Consider the following 22,471-nt stretch of genomic DNA (forward strand, 5'->3'; position numbering starts at 1 on the left):
GCCACTTCTTTGCCCATTCTCCCAATCTATCCAAGTCTCTCTGCAGACTCTGTTTCCTCAGCACTACTGGCCCTTCCACCTATTTTTGTAACATCAGCAAACTTAGCCACAAAGCCATCTATTCCATAATCCAAATCGTTGATATACAACATAAAAAGAAGCAGCCCTAACATGGAACCCTGTGGAACACCACTGGTAACTGGCAGCCAACCAGAATGGGATCCCTTTATTCCCACTCTCTGATTCCTGCCAATCAGCCAACACTCTATCCACGTATGTAACTTTCCCATAATTCCATGGGCTCTTATCTTGTTTAGCAGCCTCATGTGCGGCACCTTGTCAAAGGCCTTCGGAAAATTCAAATACACAACATCCACTGCATCTCCATTGTCTAACCTACTTGTAATTTCCTCAAAAAATTGCAATAGGTTTGTCAGGCAGGATTTTCCTTTAAGGAAACCATGCTGAGTTCTGCTTATCTTGTCATATGCCTCCAGGTACTCCGTAACCTCATCCTTGACAATCAACTCTAACAATTTCCCAACCACTGATGTCAAGCTAACAGATCTATAATTTCCTTTTTGATTCCTTGCCCCCTTCTTAAATAGCAGAGTGACATTTGCAATCTTCCAGTCCTCCAGAACCATGCCAGAATCTATGGACTTTTGAAAGATTGCTAATGCCTCTGCAATCTCCACAGCTACTTCCTTCAGAACATGAGGGTGCATTCCATCTGGTCTGGGAGATTTATCTACCCTTAGACTATTCAGCTTCCTGAGTACTTTCTCTATCGTAATTGTGACTGTGCACACTTCTCTTCCCTGACACCCTTGAGTGTCCGGTATACTACTGATGCCTTCCTCAGTGAAGACTGATGCAAAATACTCATTCAGTTCCTCCACCATCTCCTTATCTCCCATTACAGTTTCTCCAGCATCATTTTCTATCGGTCCTATATCTACTCTCACCTGTCTTTTACTCTTTATATACTTGAAAAAGCTTTTAGTATCCTCTTTGATATTATTTACTAGCTTCCTTTCATAATTCATCTTTTCCCTTTTAATGACCTTCTTAGTTTCCTTTTGTAAGATTTTGAAAACTTCCCAATCCTCTGTCTTCCCACTAATTTTTGCTTCCTTGTATGCCCTCTGCTTTGCTTTTACTTTGGCTTTGACATCTCTTGTCAGCACGGTTGCATCCTTTTCCCATTCAAAAATTTCTTCTTTTTTGGAATATATCTGTCTTACACCTTCCTCACTTCTCACATAAACTCCAGCCACTGCTGCTCTGCTGTCCTTCCCGCTAGTGACCCTTTCCAGTCAACCTTGGCCAGTTCCTCTCTCACGCCACTGTAATTTCCTTTACTCCACTGAAATACCGACACATCGGATTTCGGCTTCTCTTTCTCAAATTTCACAGTGAACTCAATCATGTTGTGATCACTGCCTCCTAAGGGTTCCTTCACTTCCATCTCTCTAATCACCTCTGGTTCATTACACAATATCCAATCCAGTACAGCCGATCCCCCAGTGGGCTCAACAACAAGCTGTTTTAAAAAGCCATCTCGTAGACATTCTACAAATTCTCTCTCTTGAGATCCAGTGCCGACCTGATTTTCCCAATCCACTCGCATGTTAAAATCCCCTACAATTATCATAACACTGCCCTTCTGGCAAGCCTTTTCTATTTCCTGTTGTAATTTGTAGTCCACATCACTGCAGCTGTTTGGAGGCCTGTAGATAATTGCCATCAGGGTCCTTTTACCCCTGCGATTTCTTAGCTCAACCCATAAAGACTCTGCACCTTCTGATCCTATGTCACCTCTTTCTAACATTCTATCATTCTATCATTTCTTACCAATAAAGCCACACCACCCACTCTGTCTACCTGCCTATCCTTCCAATACACAGTGTATCCTTGGACTGTGTATCCTTTAGCCACGTCTCAGTGATGGCCACAATATCATACCTGCCAATCTGTAACTGTACAACAAGATCATCCACCTTATTCCTTATGCTGCGTGCATTTAAGTATAACACCTTAAGTCCAGTATTTGGTACTTTTTACTTTGATTGCACTGCAACTCATCCCAATGGCTGCAAATTTGCCCTATCACCTGCCTGTCCTTCCTGATATCTTTACTGCTCACTATCTTAGATTTATTCCTGTTTTCCCCCTCCTCTGCTCTATCATTCCAGTTCCCATCCCCGTGCCAAATTAGTTTACACCCTCACTAACAGCTCTATTAAACCTTCACGCCAGGATATTGGTCCCCTTCGGGTTCAGGTGTAACCCGTCCTTTTTGAACAGGTCATACTTCCCCCAGAAGAGATCCCAATGATCCAAGAATCTGAAGCCCCGCCCCCTGCACCAGTCTCTCAGCCACACATTCATCTGCCTGATCCTACTATTCTTGCCCTCGCTACCACGTGGCACAGGTAGCAATCCTGAGATTACTACCCTGGAGGTCCTGCTTCTCAGCTTCCTTCCTAACTCCCGGGAATCTCTCTTCAGGACCTCCTCCCTTTTCCTATCTATATCATTGGTACCAACATGTATCAAGACAGCTGGCTGCTCACCCTCTGCATTCAGAATATTCTGGACCCGATCCGAGACATCCCGTACCCTGGCACCTGGGAGGCAACACACCATGCGGGTATCTCTATCAGGCTCACAGAATCTCCTGTCTGTTCCCCTGACTATGGAATCCCCTATGACTACCGCATTCCTCTTCTCCCTCCTTCCCTCCTGCAAAACAGCACCAGGCTGAGTGCCAGAGACCCGGTCACCGTGGCCGTCCCCTTTCAGGTCATCCCCCTCAACAGCATCCAAAACGATATACTTGTTGCTGAAGGGGGGCAGCCACAGGGGTGCTCTCCCCTATCTGGGCATTGCCCTTCCCTCTCCTGACAGTCACCCAGTTTTCTGACCCTTAGAGCCTAGGGATGACTGCCTCCCTGTAGCTCCTGTCTATAACCTTTTCACTTTCCCTAATAAGCAATAGGTCATCAAGCTGCAGCTCCAGATCCCTAACACGGTCTCCGAGGAGCTGCAGCTCGGTGCACCTGGCACAGATGTGGCCATCAGGGAGGCTGGGGGTCTCCCAGGATTCTCATATCTGACACCCTGAACAAAGCACTAACTCTGCAGATATGCTACCTAATTCTACAGGAATGAAACAAGGAAAAATAAGTCTACTCACCCACTTATCTCGCCAAACACACAAATTTTTTAGATCGTTAGCTCATACCGTTAGCTGTGTGAGCCCTGCTGTTCCTCCGTCTGTCCGGGCCAATTCGCCAAGGGGAATAAAAAGACCTAATTTTAAGTTAATTAGATTAGTTAAAAGAACTTACCCAGCCTTACCTCACTGGGAGCAAGCTCATCCTCAGCCTCCACTCGCCAAACAATGGATAGAAAAAGCTTTTTCAAGCATATATAAAAAGTAAAAGAGATGAGAGTGGACATAGGACCACTAGAAAATGAGGCCGGAGAAATAATAATGTGGACAAGGAGATGGCAGTTGAGCAGCAGTGAGTGGGAATAAAAGGATATTTTTTAGGTGTTCCGCAGGGGTCGGTGTTGGGACCACTGCTTTTTATGCTATATATCAATGATTTAGATGACGGAATAGATGGCTTTGTTGTCAAGTTAGCAGATGAAATAAAGATTAGTGGAGGGGCAGGTAGCATTGAAGAAACAGGTAGGACACAGAAGGACAACAGACAACCGGTGCAGGAGTAGGCCATTCGGGCCTTCGAGCCAGCACCGCCATTCACTGTGATCATGGCTGATCGTCCACAATCAGCACCCCGTTCCTGCCTTCTCCCCATATCCCTTGACTCCGCTATCTTTAAGAACTCTATCCGAGGGAATTCCGGTAAGATGGCGATTGCTTAGCTGCTCCGAACTTTTGTTCCGTTAATGTCGCTATCTTTGCACTAAATGTCTCCATTTTTTAAACCTTAGTTAGGAATTTTTTCGGTATCTCTTACTTGCCTGTGAACATATCTAACTTACAATGTCTAGCAAGAGTTCTAAATCCGGGAGAAAAGAAGCTATGGCTCCCTCAGATGAGACCCTGGTTGCACTCGGAAAGCTCCGAGACAATTTTTTTTTTTTAATTAGTTTTTCAAAACATTTTACAAAATTAAAAACCCCAAATCCCAATGAGGAGCATTAATACAGAGCAAGGTTAAGCATACAATACCAATATGCTACAGAGGAAGAGAATTTAACAAAAAAGCACCTAAATTAAAGACAAGTGAGCTTAGTGTCCTCCCCAAACCCCACAACACAAGAAAAAAGAACAACAATTCCAGACCAACCACCACACAATATAGAGAGTATAAGTCCGGACAGTCAAACTCCCAGACTGTGAATACACTTAGCAACAGAGGATAATAATGCCTACTACCAGAAAAAAAAGGGAGCTGAAAGCAAGGGACCGAAAAGAAAAAAAAACCCTAGTCAAAAGGAAGGTTATGAAAGTACTCGATAAAAGGCCCCCAGATCTTATGGAAATTTAAATCCGAATTGAGAACTGAATAATGAATTTTTTCGAGGTCCAAGCAGGCCATAATGTCGTTAAGCCATTGCGCATGAGTGGGTGGGGCAACATCTCTCCATCTAAGGAGGATCAAGCATCTCGCCAGGAGAGAGGCAAAGGATAGTATTCGGCATTTGGTCGGACCCAGACATAAATCTGTCTAGCCCCAAAAACCGAACAGAGCAATTAAGGGGTTAGGTTCTAGGTGCTGATTCAGAATACCCGATAGTGTAGTGAAGACATCTTTCCAGAATTTCTCCAAGCTAGGACAGAGCCAGTACATATGGATGAGAGAGGCCACGCCCCTCTTGAATTTATCACAGAGCGGACTAATGCCAGGGTAGAATCGAGATAGTTTAGATTTAGACATATGGGCTCTATGAACAATCTTAAACTGTAAGAGACAATGGCGAGCACAAAGAGAGGTTGAGTTAACCGATTTGAGAACTGAGTCCCAGCTCTCCTCGGATAAGGAGATATTTAAATCCTGCTCCCAGGCCATTTTAATTTTATCCACAGGGGCCCGTCGTAAGGCTGCTAGTTTATCTTGGATAATTGAAATTAAACCTTTACCTAGTGGATTAATGGAGAGAAATAGGTCCATAGCATTTTTCGCAGGCATTTCAGGAAAGTTAGGAATTAAAGGAGCAGTAAAGTGTCGGATTTGGAGATATCTGAAAAAGTGAGCGTTAGGCAGGTTGAACTTAACAGAGAGCTGTTGAAAAGAAGCGAAGCGGTTATCAATGAAGAGATCTTCAAAATGTCTAATGCCCTTCCTGTACCAAACATGGAATGCTGAATCGAACGTGGTAGGTAAAAAAAGGTGATTATGTGCGACAGGGCTAGAAATGGAAAACCCCAGGAAACCATAGCATTTCCTGAACTGAGCCCATATACGCAAAGTGTGTCTAACCAGAGGATTAGCTATTGATCTGGGCAGACTGCTAGGGAGTGCAGAGCCAAGAAGTGCAGATATAGATAATTCTTTAGTGGAGCTCAACTCCATTGCTACCCAGTTAGGGCACTCAGGTTGACCGTGAAAGAAAGACCAGAAGGCAGCACAACGTATATTAGCTGCCCAGTAATACAAGCGAAAGTTAGGTAAAGCCATGTCACCCTCTTTTTTAGATTTTTGGAGGTGGATTTTATTAATTCTAGAGCGCTTATTCTGCCACAGATATGACAAAATAATAGAGTCTAAGGAATCAAAAAAAGATTTAGGAATAAAAATTGGGATAGATTGAAATAAGTATAAGAATTTGGGGAGAACATACATTTTGACAACGTTGATACGACCTACCAAGGACATAGATAGAGGTGACCATTGTACCAGACTCTGTTTTGTAGCATATGAAAGATTGACAAAGTTTTCACGAAAGAGATCGAGACGAAATTTTAAAGGAATTTAAAACCGCTTTCAAACAGTTGGAAGACAAACTGGATCGGATCAACGATAAAGTGGACAAGCATGCTGAACACTTATCTCACCTCTATCTATGTCTTTGGTAGGTCGTATCAATGTTGTCAAAATGTATGTTCTCCCCAAATTTTTATACTTATTTCAATCTATCCCAATTTTTATTCTTAAATCTTTTTTTTGATTCCTTAGACTCTATTATTTTGTCATATCTGTGGCAGAATAAGCGCTCTAGAATTAATAAAATCCACCTCCAAAAATCTAAAAAAGAGGGTGGCATGGCTTTACCTAACTTTCGCTTATATTACTGGGCAGCTAATATACATTGTGCTGCCTTCTGGTCTTTCTTCCACGGTCAACCTGAGTGCCCTAACTGGGTGGCAATGGAGTTGAGCTCCACTAAAGAATTATCTATATCTGCACTTCTTGGCTCTGCACTCCCTAGCAGTCTGCCCAGATCAATAGCTAATCCTCTGGTTAGACACACTTTGCATATATAGGCTCAGTTCAGGAAATGCTATGGTTTCCAGGGGTTTTCCATTTCTAGCCCTGTCGCACATAATCATCTTTTTTTACCTACCACGTTCGATTCAGCATTCCATGTTTGGTACAGGAAGGGCATTAGACATTTTGAAGATCTCTTCATTGATAACCGCTTCGCTTCTTTTCAACAGCTCTCTGTTAAGTTCAACCTGCCTAACGCTCACTTTTTCAGATATCTCCAAATCTGACACTTTACTGCTCCTTTAATTCCTAACTTTCCTGAAATGCCTGCGAAAAATGCTATGGACCTATTTCTCTCCATTAATCCACTAGGTAAAGGTTTAATTTCAATTATCCAAGATAAACTAGCAGCCTTACGACGGGCCCCTGTGGATAAAATTAAAATGGCCTGGGAGCAGGATTTAAATATCTCCTTATCCGAGGAGAGCTGGGACTCAGTTCTCAAATCGGTGAACTCAACCTCTCTTTGTGCTCGCCATTGTCTCTTACAGTTTAAGATTGTTCATAGAGCCCATATGTCTAAATCTAAACTATCTCGATTCTACCCTGGCATTAGTCCGCTCTGTGATAAATGCAAGAGGGGCATGGCCTCTCTCATCCATATGTACTGGCTCTGTCCTAGCTTGGAGAAATTCTGGAAAGATGTCTTCACTACACTATCGGGTATCCTGAATCAGCACCTAGAACCTAACCCCTTAATTGCTCTGTTCGGTTTTTGGGGCGAGACAGATTTATGTCTGGGTCCGACCAAATGCCGAATACTATCCTTTGCCTCTCTCCTGGCGAGACGCTTGATCCTCCTTAGATGGAGAGATGTTGCCCCACCCACTCATGCGCAATGGCTTAACGACATTATGGCCTGCTTGGACCTCGAAAAAATTCATTATTCAGTTCTCAATTCGGATTTAAATTTCCATAAGATCTGGGGGCCTTTTATCGAGTACTTTCATAACCTTCCTCTTGACTAGGGTTTTTTTTTCTTTTCGGTCCCTTGCTTTCAGCTCCCTTTTTTTTTCTGGTAGTAGGCATTATTATCCTCTGTTGCTAAGTGTATTCACAGTCTGGGAGTTTGACTGTCTGGACTTATACTCTCTATATTGTGTGGTGGTTGGTCTGGAATTGTTGTTTTTTTTTTCTTGTGTTGTGGGGTTTGGGGAGGACACTAAGCTCACTTGTCTTTAATTTAGGTGCTTTTTTGTTAAATTCTCTTCCTCTGTAGCATATTGTTATTGCATGCTTAACCTTGCTCTGTATTAATGCTCCTCATTGGGATTTGGGGTTTTTAATTTTGTAAAATGTTTTGAAAAACTAATAAAAAAAAATTTAAAAAAAATAATTATCTATATCTGTACTTCTTGGCTCTGCACTCCCTAGCAGTCTGCCCAGATCAATAGCTAATCCTCTTGTTAGACACACTTTGCGTATATGGGCTCAGTTTAGGAAATGCTATGGTTTCCAGGGGTTTTCCGTTTCTAGCCCTGTCGCACATAATCACCTTTTTTTACCTACTACGTACGATTCAGCATTCCATGTTTGGTATAGGAAGGGCATTAGACATTTTGAAGATCTTTTCATTGATAATCGCTTCGCTTCTTTTCAGCAGCTCTCTGTTAAGTTCAACCTGCCTAACGCTCACTTTTTCAGATATCTCCAAATCCGACACTTTACTGCTCCTTTAATTCCTAACTTTCCTGAAATGCCTGCGAAAAATGCTATGGACCTATTTCTTTCCATTAATCCACTAGGTAAAGGTTTAATTTCAATTATCCGAGATAAACTAGCAGCCTTACGACGGGCCCCTGTGGATAAAGTTAAAATGGCCTGGGAGCAGGATCTAAATATCTCCTTATCCGAGGAGAGCTGGGACACAGTTCTCAAATCGGTTAACTCAACCTCCCTTTGTGCTCGCCATTGCCTCTTACAGTTTAAGATTGTTCATAGAGCCCATATGTCTAAATCTAAACTATCTCGATTCTACCCTGGTATTAGTCTGCTCTGTGATAAATGCAAGAGGGGCGTGGCCTCTCTCATCCATATGTAGTACTGGCTCTGTCCTAGCTTGGAGAAATTCTGGAAAGATGTCTTCACTACATTATCGGGTATTCTGAATCAGCACCTAGAACCAAACCCCTTAATTGATCTGTTCGGTTTTTGGGGCGAGACAGATTTATGTCTGGGTCCGACCAAATGCCGAATACTATCCTTTGCCTCTCTCCTGGCTAGATGCTTGATCCTCCTTTAATGGAGAGATGTTGCCCCGCCCACTCATGCGCAATGGCTTAATGACATTATGGCCTGCTTGGACCTCGAAAAAATTCATTATTCAGTTCTTAATTCGGATCTAAAGTTCCATAAGGTCTGGGGACCTTTTATCAAGTACTTTCATAACCTTCCTCTTGACTAGGGTTTTTCTTCTTTTTTTTCTTCTTTTCGGTCCCTTGCTTTCAGCTCCCTTTTTTTTTCTGGTAGTAGGCATTATTATCTTCTGTTGCTAAGTGTATTCACAGTCTGGGAGTTTGACTGTCCTGACCTATACTCTTTATATTGTGTTGTGGTCGGTCTGGAGTTGTTGTTTTTTTCTTGTGTTGTGGGGCTTGGGGAGGACACTAAGCTTACTTGTCTTTAATTTAGGTGCTTTTTTGTTAAATTCTCTTCCTTTGTAGTATATTGTTATTGTATGCTTAATTTTGCACTGTATTAATGCTCCTCATTGGGATTTGGGGTTTTTAATTTGTAAAATGTTTTGAGAAACTAATAAAAAAATTTTAAAAAAAAAGAACTCTATCCAACTCTTTCTTGAAAGCATCCAGAGAATTGGCCTCCACTGCCTTCTGGGGCAGAACCTTCAAGGACTTAGATAGATTAGGAGAATGGGTAAGAAAGTGGCAAATGAAATACACTGTTGGAAAATGCACGGTCATGCACTTTTGTAGTAGAAATAAATAAGCAGACTATTCACTAAATGGGGAGAAAATTCAGAAGTCTGAGATGCAAAGCGGCTTAGGGGTCCTTGTGCAGAACACCTTAAAGGTTAACTTGCAGGTAGAGTTGGTGGTGAGGAAGGTAAATGCAATGTTAGCATTCATTTCAATGTGGTAAGGATGTTTCCCATGGTGGGGGAGTCTAGAACAAGAGGGCACAGCTTCAGGATAGAGCAACATACTTCTAAAACAGAGATGCAGAGGAATTTCTTTAGCCTGAGGGTGGTGAATTTGTAGAATTTGTTACCACAGGCAGCTCTGGAGGCCAGGTAGATGGTGTATTTAAGGCAGAGATTAACAGCTTCTCAATTGGCCATGGCATCAAAGGTAACGAGAAGGCCAGGAAGTGGGGCTGAGAAGGGGAGAGAAAAAAAAAGGATCAGCCACGATGAAATGGCGGATCAGATTCAATGGGCCAAATGGCCTAATTCTGCTGCTATATCTTATAGTGTTATGGAGATGGTTACACGAAAATTTCAAAGTTACTGAATATCCCTTGGAGAATAGTTATGTTAATCATCAAGAAATAGAATATGGCACAGTTATAAATCTGCCTAGAGCAGGTGATCCTCAAAAACTGAGTAACCATGCAAGGGAACTAGTGAGGGAGGCCACCAAGAGACCTGGGACAGCTCTGGATGAGTTACAAGCTTCAGCAGCTCAGATGGGAGAGACTGTGCGTACAAGTCTATGTTCCAAGCCTACACTGGTGACCGTCCCGCACTTTTCCTATACTATATTGACAACTACATTGGCGCTGCTTCCTGCATCTGGGCTGAACTTGCTGACTTCATCCACTTCGCCTCCAACTTCCACACTACCCTCAAATTCACCTGCTCCACTTCCGACACCTCCCTTCCCTTTCTCCATCTCACTGTCTATCTCTGGAGAAGCTCATTCACTGATGTCTATTCAAAACCCACGACTCTTACAGCTACCTAGTCTACACCTCATCTCACCCTACTTGTAAAAACGCCATCCCCTTTTCTTAAATCCTCTGTTTCCACCACATCTGCTCTCAGGACGAGGCTTTTTATTCTAGTACGAAGATGTCCTCCATTTTCAAAGAAACTGGCTTCCCTTACTCCTCCATCAATGCTCAACCACATCTCTTCCATTTCACGCAAGTCTGCTCTTACCCATTCCTCCCAGGGATAGGGTTCCTCTTGTCCTCACCTATCAGCCCATCAGCTTCTGCTTCCAGCACATAATTCTCCAAAACTTCTGCCACCTCCAAAAGGATCCCATCACCAAGAACATCTTTCCTTCCCTCCCCACTTTCTGCTTTCTGCAGAGATCACTCCCTACGTGACTCCCTTGTCCATTTGTCCCTCCCCAATGATCTCCCCTCTTGCCACTTATCCTTACAAGCGTAACAAGTGTTACACCTGCCCCTACACCTCCTCCCTCACTACCATTCAGGGCCCTAAACAGTCCTTCCAGGTGAGGCAACACTTCACCTGTTGGGGGTCATTTACTGTGTTTGGTGCTCCTGGTGTGGCCTCCTGCTTCACCAAGCATCTACTCTCCTTCCACCAGAAAAAGCAGGATCTCCCAGTGGCCATCCATTTTAATTTCACTTCCCATTCCCACATGTCCATCCTTGGCCTCCTCCACTGTCGTGATGAGGCCACACTTAGGTTGGAGGAACAACACTTTATATTCCATTTGGGTAGCTTCCAACCTGATGGCATGAACATCGATTTCTCAAACTTCTAGTAATGCCCCCTACCCCCCTTCTCCATTTGCCATCCCCTTTTCCCTCTCTCACCTCATCTCACCAATCAACTTCCTAGCACTTTACCTCATCCCTACCCCTCCAGGTTTCACTTATCACCTGATGGTTCTCTCCTCTCTCCCCTCTCCCCCCCTTTTAAACCTACTCCTCAGCTTTTGTTCTCCAGTCCCGCCAAAGGGTTTTGGTCTGAAACGTTGACTGTACTTTCTTTCATAGATGCCGCCTGGCTTGCTGAGTCCCATCAGCATTTTGTGTGTGTTGCTCAGATTTCCAGCATCTGCAGATTTTCTCGTTTATGGTTTGAATACAACAATTATTGCCCAGGTGCTTCACCAGTCACAGCTTTATGGGAGAGTGACAAAGAGAAGGCCACTATTCAAAAAAAAACAACTCACATGAAATCTTGGCTAGAGTTTGTCAGAGGGAAAATGGGAGATTCTGAAGTCAGCTGCAAAAAGGTTCTATGGTCTGATGAAACCAAAGTTGAGCTTTTTGGCCATCAGACTAAATGCTATGTTTAGCTTAAGACAAATACTGCATATCATCAAAAACACACCATCCCTACCATGAAGCATGGTGGTGGCTGCATCATGCTGTGGGGATGCTTCACTGCATCAGGCCCTGGAAGGCTTGTGAAGGTAGAGGATAAAATGAATGCAGCAAAATACAGGGAAAACCTGATGCAGTCTGCAAGAGAACTGCGACTAGGGAGAAGATTTGGAAGAATGACCCCAAACATAAAGCCAAAGCTACACAGGAATGGCTTAAAATCAACAAAATTAATGTCCTGAAATGGCCAAGTCAGAGACCAGCCCTCAATCCAATTGAGAATTTGTGGTTGGACTTGAAAAGAGCTGTTCACTCACTATCCCCATGCCATCTGACAGAATCTGAGCAATTTTGTAAAGAAGCATGGGGAAAAATTGCAGTGTCTAGATGTGGAAAGCTGATAAGAGACCTATCCACACACACTCAAAGCTGTAATTTATTATTGTTTATTATTTATTGTAATGTCTGCACTGTTTTGTGCACTTTATGCAGTCCTAGTAGGTCTGTGTTTTTTTCTAAACGTAGTTCAGTCTAGTTTTTGTACTGTGTCATGTAACACCATGGTCCTGAAAAAACATTGTCTCACTTTCACAATGTACTGTACCAGCAGTTATGGTCGAAATGACAATAAAAAGTGACTTGACTTGACTTAATTGCTATCAAAGTTGCATCTACCAAATACTGACCTGAAGGGGGTGAATACTTATACAATCAATTATTATGTGTTTTATATGTTATTAATTTAGATCACTTTGTTGAGATCTATTTTCACTTTGACACAAGAGTCCTTTTCTGTTGATCAGTGTCAAAAAAGGCAAATTAAATCACAGTGATTCAATGTTGTAAAACAATAAAACATGAAAACTTTCTCCGGGGGGGGGGGTGCTGAATACTTTTTATAGGCACCATAGCATTCCGCCGTTTTTCCCAGGACTTCAATGTGAAATACCAACTCTGTTCCTCCTTCTACGAATACTCCTGACCTGCTGACTCTCCAATTTCTCTGGAGTTCTCTGAGAGAAAATGGAGGAGCATATTCAGACTCAGCGATGAAGGAAACATGAGGAACTTGGACTGGCTTACAAAGCATACTGAACACTGCAGTGTAACAGGCAGCTTTCACTTGCTCATCAACCACCACTCTACAACACAACACCAACCAACAAAGGTCTCACCCTTCAAGTATGCCTGCGGCTCTTCTCCAACACCACCCTTTCCCCCTCCTACCCACACTTCACCATTCCACTGTAGTCTGTCACACCTTGTCTCTCTGACACTCCACACTTCAACCCCCAAAAAACACACCACACTTGTCACATATTGCTCCTCCCCAACCTCTCACTCTTCTATCCAATCCAATCCCATGCACTCATCTCTGCTCTGCTGGCACTCTGCCTATTCCCACACACTCACGTCCATCCCAGCCCCCAATCACTAATACCACCCCACAACAAGTTCACCCATCCCCAACACAGCCCTCCATTCTGCAAGACCTCAACCTTTGAACAACCCCAAACTTACAGCCATATCTCATTCCAACATCATTACATCAGATGACTTCTATCACTGCATCTATGCCCTTTCTTCTCAATGCCTCTTACTCTCCGTCCTGCATGACACCCCATCCACTCTGACCTCCTCCTACTCCTCAATTCCCCATCCACTCTCCCCTCCTCCTCAATGCCCCATTCTCTTGGACCTCCTCCTCCTCAGTGCCCTGTCCTCTCCATCCTCCTCCTCAACGATCCACCCACTCTGTCCTCCATGACCTGACCCCTCTGTCTTTCACCTCCTCACTCTCCTCCTCGACACTCCATCCTACCTTCCATCCTCCAACATGCCCTATCCTCTGTCCCTCCGCTCCCCATCCTCCTCCTCCTCGATGCCCCATCCTCCCCCTTGACTCCCGGTCCTCCCCTTCCCCTCGACGCCCCGTACTCCTCCTCCTCCCCCTTGACGCCCCATCCTCCCCCTCCTCCACACCCCGTCCTCTCCTCCTCCTCCACACCCCATACTCCCCCTCCTCGACGCCCCATACTCCACTCTCCTCCTCAATGCCCCGTCCTCCGCCTCCTCCACCTCAACACCCCGTCCTCCCCCCTCCTCAACAGCCCATCCTCCTCCATCCTAGCTCTCGACCTTCCATCCTCCTCCACTCCCTGTACACTCTGTGCCCTTCTCCTCAATGCCCCATCCACTTTGCGCCATCTTCCTCAATATCCCATCCACTGTATGCCCCTCTCCTCCTCCACGCCCACTCCCCTCTGTGCCCCCTCCTCAATGCCCCATCCACTCTACCTCCTGCTCCCTCCGTCCTCATCCTTACTCTCTTGCTCTTCCTCCTTATTATCCTCTTCCTCCTTTCATCCTCATCTCCATCCTCCTCCCTCCGTCCCCATTGCCTCCACCATCCCTTCCTCATCTTCTTCATTCCTCCATCCTCCTCTCTCCACCTTCATCCATCCATTCCCACCCCCTTCACCCTCATCCCACCACCTTCTTTCTTTCACATCATCCCTCCTGCCAGCCCAGACCCCGCTGCCCTGATGCAGCCGGCTCTCACCTCTCTAGTACCAGTTGTGTGTCCGCAGGTGCCCGCACCTCATCGTCACACCGGAGCCATTGGATGTCACCGGGATCTCAAGCAATCGAGACCCGCGTCCGGGACGGACAGCGAACAGCGGGAGGCAGGAACCCCTCGTGCATAAACAGTCAGCCGCTCTCCCTCGCCACCCAATGGGAAATGTCAAGCTTGGCACCCACCAATGAGGGATTGGGTAGCTTCGCCAGTGAAATACCAGACAGTCTTTAGATCATTGGGAGTGCTTCTCCAGTTACCCAATCGCAAATAGCTTCTTTTTCTCAGCAATGAGAGCACTGCAGCCCCAAATTCTAGCCAATGGTAACCCGGCAGGTTCGACACTGCACCGAATAGAAGCGCAGTATTAGCAATCGCGGGCTTTCATTGGCAGCGACTCCGGCAGCACGAATTGAGGAGCTGGGGTCGGGACATGGGAATGGGTCAGCAGGGCACCATCCTGGTGGGTTGGGCATGTTGTGAGTGGGAGGGAGGAAAGAACTGGACCTACCCGCGCTGTTGAGATGTACAGGTCTCCGACTTCCCTTCACACCTGGGAGCTGCTGGTTTGAGTTTGAATGCCTGAGCCACCACTGCACTCTTCCCCCGGTGAAGAAATCCAAAGCTTCCGGAGAGGGAACCAGTCCATCATCCAGGCCATGTTGCTGCCTTCAGGAAGAAGGTACACAAGCCTCAATACTCGCAACACAAGGTTCAGATTATTATCCCTTAACCATCAGGCTCTAGAACCAGTGGGGATAACTTCACTCACTTTCAAGGGCTCTTCATCTCATGTTCTCGATATTTTTGTTTGTTTCTTTCTTTGTATCTCGGAGTTGTATATAGTGACATATATGCATTTTCATGATAAATTTCCTTCAACTTTAAAAGCTCGGGAAGTGTGTTCATATGCATTGTCATATGAGAGGCGGAGACAGGAGATGCTGCAAGCGGGAACATCAAACAACCTGCCGGAGGAACACGGTGAATCCAGCAAGTGTGGCCATTTTTACCCTTCTCTTACTCCGCCTGGTTCCATTTGCCCTTTCTTTCCTCTTCAGCTTCCATCTATCACCCACTTGCCTCGAAACCAACCGCCCCCCCCCCCCGCCAAAAAAAATCTGGCTCTATCTGCCTGCCATCATTCACACATGGCCAGCCCACCAATCACCCACAGATCCCTGTCTACACCACTCCCCTTCCTCTCCCTACTCATTGCTCATGCGGGGGGGTGGGGGGGGTGGTTGACCCAAAATGTTAACATTTCTTCTCTTCTACAGCTGCTGCTCAACCTGCTGGGTTGGTTCAGCAGTGTATTTTTTGTGTTGGAATTCGGCCTTGTCAGGGCCTGGAATAGAAACATTGGCCCACTTAGTCTGTGCTGACCTGATTTTCTGCCTGGTCCCATTAGGAGGCTAAAAGGTTCTCCTGAACTTTCCTTACCCATCAAATCCATGTACTGTACTTAACCAAACTTATCTTAAATGTTACAATCTAGCCCACATCCACCACTTCCACTGGCAGCTCATTTCACACTTGCACCACCCTCTGAGTGAAGAAGTCTCCCCTCGTGTTCTCCTCTTTCACCTTTCATCCTATATTTCCTCTTGTTCTAGTCTTAGCCAGCCTGAAGGGGAAAAGCCTGCATTCATTCACCCTATCTATACCCTTCTAATTTTGTTTAATCTCTACCCCCCCCGCCCCATTCTCCTATCCTTGGGGGAGTAAAGTCTATTGTTGCTACAAGCTTTGATAGTCTTCCTCGCTGTCCACTACACTCCTATCTTGATGTTATCCACCAATTTGCTGATCCAGTTAACCACATTATCATCCAGATCATAGATATAGATGACAAACAACAATGGACCCAGCCCCGATCCTTGCGGCACTCCACTTGTCACAGGTCTCCAGTCAGAGAGGCAACCATCATCTGCCACTCTCTGGCTTCTTTCATGAAGCTGCTGTTGAATCCAATTTACTACCTACCTCATCTTGAATGCCAAGCCACTCAACTTTCTTATCAACCTCCCATGTGGGACCTTGTCAAATGCCTTGCTGAAGTCCATGTGGACACGATCCATTGCCTTTCCTTCATCACCTTTCCTGGTAACTTCCCTGAAAAAGTCTATAAGATTGGTTAGAAATTACCTACTACACACAATGCCATGCTATAGAGTCATAGAAAAGTAGAGCACAGAAACAAGCTCTTCGGCCCATCCAGTCCATGCTAACTATTTAAACTGCCTACTCCCATCAATCTGCACTGGGACCATAGTCCTCCATATCCCCTCCATCCATGTACATATCCAAACTTCTCTTAAACACTGAAATCGAGCTTTCATGCACCATATGTGCTGGCAGCTTGTTCCACACTCTCATCACCCTTTGAGTGAAGAAGTTTCCCCTCATGTTCCCCTTAAATTTTGCACTTTTCACCCGTAACCAAATGACCTCTAGTTGTAGACCCACCGTAACTCAATGGAAAAAGCTTGCATTTAACCTATCTATAACCCTTATAATTCTGTATACCTCTATCAAATCTCCTCTTAATGTTACTATTTCTAATCTGTCGTCTTACTTGTTGGTCCCTTAGAATGCCTAGCAATATTTTACCCATTACTGACATCAGGCTCACTGACCTATCATTTCTAAGCTTAGTCTTATAACCTTTATTAAGTAACAGAACAATATTAACTATCCTCTAATCCTCCGGTACCTTGCCTGTGGCTAAGGACATTTTAACTATCTCTGCTAGGGCCCCTGTAATTTCTGCATTAGTCTCCCACAGGGTCCAAGGGAACACCTTGTCAGGCCATGGGGATTTATCCACCCAAATTTGTCTCAAGACAACAAACATCTCCTTCTCTGTAATCTGTATAGGGTCCATGACTTCAGTGCTCTTTTGCCTCATTTCTATAGACTCTGCATCCACCTGCTGCATAAATCCAGATGCAAAAAAATCTATTTAAGATCTTCCCCATCTCTTTTGGCTCCATGCATAGATAATACCATAAGACATAGGAGCAGAATTAGGCCATTTGGTCACTCTGATCTTCAAGAGGACGGATTTTATCCCTTGATATAATTTTGCTCTTAGTATATCTGCACAAGCCTTCGGGATTCTCCTTTATCAACTTGATGCCTTCTTTTAGCCCTCCTAATTTCTTTCTTAAGTGTTCTCTTGGATTTCTTATACTCTTCAAGTACCTCATTTGCTCCTGCCTGTCTATACCTGCTATGCACCTCCTTCTTCTTCTACTACTTCTTCTACTTCCTAACCAGGGCCTCAATATCTCTTGAAAACCAAGGTTCCCTAAACCTGTTATCCTTGCCTTTTATTCTGACAGGAACATACAAAACTGTCTTCTCAAAATTTCACTTTTGAAACCCTCCTACTTACCAAGCGCACCTTTGCCATAAAACAGCCTGCCCCAATCCACACCTTCCTGATCCTTTCTGGTAGCCTTAAAACAGTAAACTAGACAAGAGAAAAAAGGCTGCTTTCTTGTCTCAATAAGTCTGACAGATGAAAGATAGAAATGTGGATGGTATGCTCATCTAGAAGATTAAAATGTTTAGGATTCATGATGACTTGGCTTCATGAAGGTAGAGGGAAGTGGTCGATGCGACTTACTTCAGATGGAAGTCTGTGTCTGGCACGGGTCCATACTGGAATTTCTGATCTTTATGATATACGGTATATAAATAACCTAGACATAAATGGGTAGGTTGGTAAATGTGTAGATGATATGAAGATTGATGGTGTTGTGGATAGCATAGAAGAGTGGTGGTGTTGTGGATAGCGTCAATGACTGGTGGTATTGTGCATAGCATAGATGACTGGCAAAGGATAGAGTGGAACACATCATAGATCAGTTGTTTACATGAGCAGAGAAGAGCAGGCATACAGGAGTGTGGAATAGGAGCAGGTTTGGACTGACCTGCTCCTAATTCATTTCACTTCACTCCCAAACTGCTCTCACTATCTGAAACTTTAGATTTTCCATCCAGTCTGATCAATCTTCCCATTTCACTTTCGTTCTGCCCTCACTCTTTTTCAATTTTCCATCCATTCTAGTTGACCTTCCCCGTTTCCTCCTCCTTTTCGTATTAACTGGAAGTTTAGATTTTCCATCCAGTCCAATCAACCATTCCTCTTATTTCCCAGTTCCTTTACTAACCTTTTCTATAGAAACAAATTCTACCCTCTCTCTACTGCACCGAATTCCATGCTCCACTCATCCTTGTAGCCTCTCAAATCCCTCCCAGGCTAATTACACACTCTCTCAAAATGTACTTCAACTTTTCCAACACACATTAATAACCTTCTAATCTAACCCCACGTAACTAAGTTACTTATGTTTGGTCTTTGCTGCTGAGCTCTCTGGAGTTTGCACAGGTTTCAGTTCTCCCCAGGTTCCAGTGTCAGAGTGGTGTTGTAAGGTGGAGATGGGACCCATCCACAGCCCCTGCATCTTCACCAGTTCACAGACCCAGCATTGAGCTGTATTGTCAGTGTGAATTGGTGCATTTAAAACCTACAGCTTCAGCTAAGGAGGTTGAAGTGGGAAGCATTTCACCCTCTAAGGCCAGGCACAAGCAGCGGTGTGCACCCTGTGAATCACTGATGCAAGTGCAGGCTCATTACACATTCAAATCAGAATGTGGGAGCTCATTGCTCATTCAAATCAGAGAGTCTGACGAAGGAGGCAGTCTGAGAGAATATTCCCTGCAGCAAGCTCTCCAGAGGATGGGTTTGAAACTAACTGAATGACCTCAACACCAATAGGCAGAGTACCACAATCCAACAGATGCCTTGTACCACCAGAACTAACCTCCTGATGACATGTCTAACAACGCCATAATTTCAAGATTGGAAACAAAAGCCAAATGGCAGCAGATATTTATCATCTAGTTTGGTCTCTGCCAGGGGAGGGGCCCAGGTCCCAAAAACAATGTCCACTCTCAACTAACATCTTCTATGTGGATGTGGGAGGCAGCAATCATCACCTTCTGACATCATGTCTCTGCCTTGACTGAATCCTACATGGAGTGAACAGCATGGGTGCTAAGTCCAAAGGCTCTCCACACTTCTGATCTGTGGGTTTCTGCTCTGACTGGACAAGAGGGTGGCATAATGTACACAGTCTCAAGCAGAAGCACACATCTCTGAAGGTCCTTGCAGCTGAGAGGCTGTCAAAAGGTGATTGACTGTTGGTCCAACCAATCGGCCTCAATGCAGCAGGACTGCTTCGATGATGTCGACTGGAATGTCTTCCATGATGAGGATGTCTCCGAGTTCATGGATGGAGTCACGTGCTTCATCCAGAAGTGCATCGATGATGATGTCCCCCAGAAGTCGGTCAGGGTCTTCCTGAACCAGAAACCCAGGATCAGTAGTTCTGTGCAAGTAGCACTTACCGTGCGACATAGAGCTTACGCTGCCAGCAATCAGCAGGAGCTCAAGAAAGGCAGCTATGATCGCGCAAAGCTATCAAGGCTGCAAAACAACAATACAGGGGCAAGATTGAGTCAAGATTCACAACAAATAGCACACGTGACTTGTGGTGAGGGTGCATCCCATTGCAGACTTCAAAGCCAAACGTAGTGGTGTCACCAACACCGTGGCCTCTCTCCCAGATGAGCTCAATCGCTTTTATACTCATTTTCATGTCGCTAACTCTGAGCCTTCGAGGAAAGCCACCACTACAGCCTGCAACCTGGTCATCTCTGAGGCTGAGGTATGCAGATGTTTCCAATGAGAGGACAGTCGCAAGGCTGACAGACTGGACAGCATCCCAGGGTGAGTACTCGGGATGTGCACAACACAACTGGCCGGTGTGTTTACAAACATTTTCAATCTCTCCCTCTCCCAGTGTAGGGTGTCCTCCTGCTTCAAATTATCCACCATTGTCCCTGTACCATAAAAGACCATGGTCACATGCCTGAACAACTGGCGTCCTGTCACACTCACCTCAATAATAAGCAAATGCTTTGAGAGGCTGATCAAGAATTACATCTGCAGCTGCCCCCACACTGAACCCCCTACAATTTGCCTACCAACACAACTGATTGACAGTTGACACAATAACCACAGCTCTACATACCGCCCTTACACATCTGGACAAGAAGGATGCTTATGTGAGAATGCTGTTCTTTGACTACAGTTCAGCATTCAACACCATAGTTCCATCCAGGCTCGACAAGAAGCTCAGAGACCTCGGCCTTGACCCTGCCTTGTACAGCTGGATCCTGGACTTCCTGTCGGGTCGCCAGCAGGTGGTAAGAGTGGGCTCCCTCACCTCCACCCCTCTGACTCTCAACACAGGAGCCCCTCAAGGCTGTGTACTGAGTCCCCTCCTTTACTCCCTGTATACCCACGACGATGTCACCACCCACAGCTCCAATTTGCTAATTAAGTTTGCCGACGACACTACATTGATTGGCCTAATCTCAAACAATAATAAGGTGGCCTACATACAGGAAGAAGTCATCTCTCTGACACAGTGGGGTCAAGAAAACAACCTGTCCCTTAATATCACAAAAACAAAGCTGCTGGTGGTGGATTACAGGAGGAATGGAGATGGGCTAGCCCCTATTGACATCAATGGAACTGGGGTTGAGAGGGTAAACAACTTCAAGTTCCTTGGCATCCATATCACCGAGGACCTCATGTGGTCTGTACACATCAGCTGTGTGGTGAAGAAGGCACAACAATGCCTCTTTCACCTCAGAATTTTGAGGAAGTTTGGTGTGGGCTCCCAAATCCTAAGAACTTTCTATAGGGGTACAATTGAGAGCATCCTGACTGGCTGCATCACTGTCTGGTATGGGAACTGTACCTCCCTTAATTGCAGGACTCTGCAGAGAGTGGTGCGGACAGCCCAGCGCATCTGTAGTTGTGAACTTCTCAATATTCAGGACACTTACAAAGACAGGTGTGAAAAAAGGGCCCGAAGGATCATTGAGGACCCGAGTCACCCCAACCACAATCTATTCCAGCTGCTACCATCTGGGAGACAGTACCACAGCATAAAAGCCAGGACAACAGGCTCCAACAAAGCTTCTTCCACCAGGCCATCAGACTGATTAACTTACGTTGATTTGGGTGTATTTTCATGTTACATTGACTGTTCTATTTATTATAAATTACTATGATTGCACTTTGTACATTTAGATGGAGACATAACCTAAAGATTTGTACTCTTCATGCATGTGAAGGATGTAAGAAATAAAGTCAATTTAATTCAATTCAATTTACAGAGCAAGTTTCAGGTAGGAAGTCATGATGGCTACAGCTCCACTGGCCTCAGCGAGTGCTTAGGGATGGAGGACTGAAGGGAAAGAGTGGGGTCACAGTGCCAACAACTGCAGAGGTAGGGTAGCACAAACACTGGGAGAGCTGAGAGGCTGAGAACTTTGATGTCAATTTCTTGGAGGACAAGAATGCTGGAAGGAAAGGGTAAAGGGTGACAGCATGAAATAGTATGGTGTTCCAGAGTAAAATGGCAGCAGCCTGCAGATGTTAAATCTGAAATAAAAGAGGAAAATGCTGGAATCACTCACTGCAGAGGCCTTGCTCATCAGCACACTGCCACAGTCACCCCAGCTTATCTCATTTCTGGTGGTCTCACTTCACTACAGCTGCCCCAGGCGAGCCTTGATTTAACCCTTGTCTGATCACAACTTCCACAGCAGTGTCAGAAAAACAGCAGAATGGCGTCAGATGAATAAGTTCTAATGAAAGGCCATTGATATGAAACATTCACAGCTTCTCTCTTCACAGATTCTGTGTGATCAGCAGAATATTCTCTATTTTTATTTCAAAAGTTCTCAACCACCCCTCACCAAGTAATGCCACCCCCAATAAAGCTTCACAAAGAAATCCTGGAAAACGGGGTTCATTTACCTTGGAGGCTGTCAATGAGAAGACCCATGTGCTGGCACAGCCTTACTTGACCTGAAGATCCTGAGCTCAAACCTGTACTCTGGGCAGCAGTTTAGCAACCTCCTGTATGTTTCAGAGACATCTACTTTCTACAGTACATACTTCACAGTACAGGGCAAGTACCAGCAATGTTGCCTCCACAAATCCTCCAAATCCTTTGACACAATGAGCAAACCAATGTTGTTGTCTTCTCCCAGGCCAGCATCT

At 44.9% G+C, this 22,471-nt stretch overlaps 1 protein-coding gene across 1 annotated transcript in view; it reads right to left on the reverse strand.

Annotated features, from left to right (window-relative positions):
* Positions 1-14,461, reverse strand: part of cbfa2t3 (CBFA2/RUNX1 partner transcriptional co-repressor 3) — a 220,928-nt gene extending 206,467 nt beyond the window's left edge. Inside the window, exons 1-2 of the mRNA XM_073070522.1 lie at positions 14,302-14,461; positions 12,692-12,751 (exon numbers count right to left, since the gene is read on the reverse strand). The gene's annotated coding sequence lies outside the window, so the exon portion shown is untranslated. The remainder of the gene's footprint in view (positions 1-12,691; positions 12,752-14,301) is intronic.
* Positions 14,462-22,471: the final 8,010 nt, after the last annotated feature.

Source organism: Hemitrygon akajei, chromosome 17, assembly GCF_048418815.1.
Source record: "Hemitrygon akajei chromosome 17, sHemAka1.3, whole genome shotgun sequence".
NCBI lineage: Eukaryota > Metazoa > Chordata > Chondrichthyes > Myliobatiformes > Dasyatidae > Hemitrygon > Hemitrygon akajei.